Source organism: Pinus tabuliformis, chromosome 8, assembly GCF_031772625.1.
Source record: "Pinus tabuliformis cultivar Carrire ecotype Pingquan chromosome 8, CPIR1, whole genome shotgun sequence".
NCBI classification, from domain to species: Eukaryota; Viridiplantae; Streptophyta; class Pinopsida; order Pinales; family Pinaceae; genus Pinus; species Pinus tabuliformis.
Genome location: NC_142294.1, coordinates 322763167 through 322768741, shown reverse-complemented (window position 1 = coordinate 322768741; position 5575 = coordinate 322763167).

The following is a 5575-nucleotide window of genomic DNA, read 5'->3' as shown; positions in this document are numbered from 1 at the left end:
GGATGCACTTTTGATGACATACTTTTTCTTCTTTTGGGTTGTTGGAAAGTGCATCAGCATAGCTTTTCGCACTAGTCTTAGTGCTTGATGATTCTCCTTTAAAACCTATTCCAGACTTGTCATGTTGAGGTTTTTGAATTTTTAGGATAGTCTCAAGTATTCAAGAGCTTTTCCAACCCTTTATAACTTGCTCCAATTCCTTCCTCAGAGATACTATTTTGGCTTCACGTTCTTCGCAAGTCTCTTCTTTTTCTTTTAGCTTTGTTTCCAAGTGATCTTCTCTTCTTCTTGTTTCCTTGTTTTCTACCTTGAGAGAAATGATTTTATTCTATAATTTCTCATTTTATTCAATGACACTTATAACAGTTCATCTACATTTCATTCTAGCTCCGAGTCATCATCATTTGTGAATGCCATGAATAATTTTTCTTTTCTTTCATCGTGGTCACTTTCCTCATCTGATTTCTTTTTGATGACTACAAATTCATCCTCATTAGAGTCATCTTGCTTAGAGAAGAACTTCTTCTTATTGCTCCCTTTCTTTTTGTATACCATTCTTTTAGCATTTCCTTCATCATCACTATGATGTTTATGAGGACATTTTGTAGCATAATGACCTATTTTTCCACATTTGAAATAGATAAGAGGGTACTTACCTTTTAGCTTAGATCCTTTCTTCAACTTTCGTACAAATTGAGCCAATTCAGAATCCACATTGGAGTCATCACCATAGTCATTCCTTTCTTTCCCCTTCTTTGATTTTGAAGCCTTGAATGATGCATCTTTAGAGCTTGGGCCACCTTTTCTCATATCATAGGCAGTGAGGATTCCATGGAGTTCATCCATCTTGAGAGTATCTAGATCCTTTGCTTCTTCTATGGCACTTATATTGGAGTCAAATCTGTCTGGAGGAGATCTTAAGACCTTTTGAACAATGGTACTTTCTTCAATCTTTTCGTCCAATCCTTTAAGAGAGTTGACCACTTCAGCTACTTGAAGAAAGTATGATGCAATATTTTCTTCATATTCCATTTTCAGACTTTCAAATTGCCTTATATGAGTTTGAAGCTTTTCCTTCTTGACTTTTGAGTCCCCATCATATAAGCCAATTATCTTATCCCACATTTCTTTGGCAAAGTTACAATTCATGACTTTTGTAAACTTGGAATCAGTGATTCCACTAGTGATGGAGTTCAAGGATTTTTCATTTGCAATGTAGGATTTCCTCTCGTCTTGATCTATTTGAAGAGTGGGAGGAATTGGGTACTCATTTAGAACGAAATGGCAGACTTCAGGTCCAAGGGACATTAAGTAGTAGGTCGTTATCTTTTTCCAGAAACCAAAATTGGTGTCGTCGAACAAAGGAGGTTTTCCTGACGCTTCGTGATTTCTCATAATGACTACAAATGCTTCTTCAAGATGTTGGGCTAATATGAAGAAGCCTAATCTGATACCAATTGTTGGAAATACTGAAAAAAAAACATTTATATATGGAACACAGAAATAGATAGCTAGAATAAATGCTTTTATTACACAAAGAGTGCATTGAAATAGATACAATATATAAATGGTTGCAATCAGTTGCCAAGCACCAACTTGAACTTTTGTGAGGCTCCAACCTCCAGAGCACCAACTTTGTTTTGCCAAGGCAATAGTTCTACACTTAGGAGCACCAACTGCAAGGATTCCAATCCTTTCAGTTCTGAGGCTCCAACCTCATGGGCTCCAACCCTAAACTGGTATAAACTATTTTGCTATAGTTCTCTGCTCCCAAGCCTGCTGAGCTTCTACCTCACTCCTATTTTCTTGCTTCTCCTACCTCTGCTACCTCTACCTAAACTTTGGTTTCCTCTCATTCTGATTATCGACACACCTTTCCTTACTTTTTCCTGTTTTATGTATTCCTGATGCCTCTGATTGTTCATTTCCACTTTCCACTAGCTCTTTGGCTTCTTCAATTCTCGCTTCAGCTTCCTCTGCATTGGTTTGTCCTTTGGCTTCCCTCTTCTTCATTGCTTTGGCTTTTCGGTTTCCTCTGCGCTAGCTTACCCCTTGGCTTCCTAGCTTTTTAGTCGTTGTAGCTTCCTCTTTCTATTCATGCTCACCAACACTCCTAGGACACGTTGATTCAATTGCAAGGACCAAATACACAAAGAAAAAATTGTTGCATGTTAAAACTGTAACAGAGCCCCTTTTGTTCAATGATAATAGGCATACATGGGACTTTATTGTTTAACAGAGATACTGTACCAATCAGGATGGAACTACATGCCATGTCCCAATTGCAATCGCAATCGGCTTTCGTTCAGGCATCCTGAACTATCAAGAGAATTTCTTATGCATTTTGGCCTTCAAACCCCACATAATACAAATATTCAAATACACAAGAATATATGAAAAACAACCGGCCGAAACGTTAAAGGGTGGACTTCAAATTTATTACACCTGCATCTATACCTGCATCGGGTCCACAGTGTAATCACAATCGGTAATCGCAACTTATTGCACCATCCCTTTATAACTTGCAATGGATCACTTCCGACATGGCGGACATGATATAACATTAAGTCAATTGTAATGTTTCATCGGATCCACAACATATATCACAATCAACGCTTTCAGGGTGGCAAGGCCTTAAGCACTTGCGATATGTCAGATGTGACATAACAATAGACCAAACTGCAATGTTGCATCAGGTCCGCAACATTCATCGCAATCGGTGCTTGCAGGAGTGATAGCCCTTTGTGCATTGCGATATGCGAGTACTGATAGGGCGGATGCGATATAAAATTAAGTCATATCGAAAATGTCTCAGTGGGTCTACATGCTTTATTGCAATTATATAATATATATGTATATATGTTGCAAATTCGTAAGTTTCAATGCACCAAGGCTTAGAGCCTCAAAATCTGAAATCCATTGAAAAACATGCTTCAGAACACTTTTGGTAGACTTCACCGGTTTATACACCCAAACACATATGTTTTGTTGGGTCTACACATATATATCGTTGTCGGGGGTTTTGGGGTGATGGCACATAACCGAACCCGCCGATTACAATATCACCAATCTATACATATTTCTCTACTCTGATAGTGTATTCCTCTATATGTACATGTTTTTTCCTCCAATAGTGTATATAGCCTATATATGTTTTTGCCTCCTATAGTGTATATAGCCTATATACATGATTTCTGCCTCTTTTAAATCTTCTACCTCATATAGTGTATTTGCATGCATATAACTCTTTTGTTGCATATATTGCCCTTTATAGTGCATTCCTTGACAAACTCTACTCTGATAGCTCCAGTTAGTGTATTCTTTGGCATCCATTGCTCCGATGGCTCTGTTTTCTTCCTTTGATGTCTCCGTTTTTCTCCCTCGATGGCTCTGTTTGCTTCCTCTAGCTCCTCGAATATTCCCAAATTGACATCAATGATAATCTATCTCAACATATAGCGGTGGCATTTGGGATTTATCTCATTCAAAAAGGTCTACCAACGAAAAATTATTTGGGTCAAGTTACCAAGCCTATAATTAGAGCTTTGTACCAGGCTGATGATCACGACTATTGCAAACTCCATTGGAAAATTCTTCTTTTAGCTGGAGGGGAGGCTGACGATCACGACTATTGCAAACTCCATTAGAAAATTATTCTTTTAGGAGGAGGGGAGCTTCGGTCATATGGAAAAGAGAATGGCTTAGGTGTTGGTTGGGATCTATTACATTGCCATGTTGGAGGATGAGAGAATGGATTGGGTGTTGATGGATATCTATTACACTGATAGGTTGGCGGATGAGCTTGTCCTCTCTCGGGTACCCTTTTCATTTTGTCAATCCAATGAATATTGGGGTCTACCCATCATATGCCTGGGGTGTCATGACATTGGCCACTTGATCACATCATGTCCTTGACTAACTAGTGTTGGTATGTTGATTCCTTCTTAGTGGGGAAATATTGTTTAAGACAAATTATTTTATGGACGATGACATCCTTGATCAAAGGGACACATTCAATGCCTTTGGTATAGGTAATTTATCTTCCACTCCATATTATTCATGTGATGTTCACATTTCTAATGTCTATGATTCTTTGTTGACTAGAAATTTTGCACACAATTTGCATGTGCTAAAGAAATCCTCCTATATCAATCCCTTGATTTATTGTATGGGATAATTTATCTCTTTACTACTTATTCTCCAATAGTTGTGTCTAGGGGAGAGGTTGGGGTTTGAACCTACTTGTTATGTTTCTTCCTATCAGGCTATGTAGGTCACGTCCTCCTTCTCTATTATTGCTCAATCTTCTCATCTGAATTTGACACTTTCCAAGGTACTCAATATGCACACATGTCTATTGATTTTGATTCAGAGGATTTTTTCTACTTGGATTCAATGGTTTTGGAACCACTAGACATTAAAAAGTCCTTCCTTCAATCCCATGTTTCTTCAATTAGCCCCAATCTGAGATCAAATGTGACCACTAGAAAAAGGAAGGGAATCCCATAGAAGAAGACCATATTTTGTTCACAGGCTCCTCATATGTTGGGATCGTCATTTGTGTAAGTGGAGGTTGGTTCTCGTACATAGGTTGATATTGATTATTCCTCTGAAGAGGTTTTGATTATAGACCACTTCGAGTCATGGGTCCCTAGAGAGAATTCACCCATTTCTCTTCCACCATCATTTCCATTTTGTCCCTCAATATTAGAGGGTAGCGTGCGGGCCCTAAATGTCTTACCCTATGAAGTCTCATTGAATTGCAAAGATCAAGCAACCATGTGGGATCCCAGTAAATTGATTTTCAATATTTTTGTTCATTTGTCGGGATAATCTTGTTAGTTTGTTCAAGTGTTCCCCCTCTTGTCTTTTGTTCATAAACATATATGAGCCATATTCAGGCCAAAAGATATTATGGTAGCACCTTGTAGCAAGTGTAAAACTGGACTTAAACTCACTTATTTTGGAGGGCGATTTTAACTTGCCGCTGGGCCCTGATGAAATCTTGCAGGTGCTGGTAAGATGCATCCATTGGGTTCTTTCCTTAAGGGTCTTTTCAATATATTTTTTCTAAAAGACACCGCGCCCTCTTTTTTTGGCCCTACATGGCACAATCGTTGACTTGGATCATAAGGCATATCTAAGAGATTAGATAGGTTTGTTTTCCATGTTTTAATGGCTAGATCACTGAAGGGATTAAAGTCACCGATCGTATTCTCTAATATTTCTGATCATTCTTTGGTCATCCTAGCATGGTTGAGTGAGTGTATTTGTCAGGCAGACCAATTTAAGTTCAACAATTCCTAGTTAAAACATAAATATTTTGACACAGTGGTACTAACATGTTGGAACTGTCCACCAGAAAATATTTTTTGAAGCAAGATAGAGGCCATCAGTCCCAAACTTTCCATATTAAAGGATGTGGTGTGACACTGGGAAAGGAGTAAAAGGAAAGAAATTTTCCTATAATTGATTGACATTGAGAATGCTATGATGTCTTTGAATAATCCATCTTACCTGTTATATTTCTTAGTATCATATAGACAACATTTAATGGATTGGGGAAGAGAAAAAA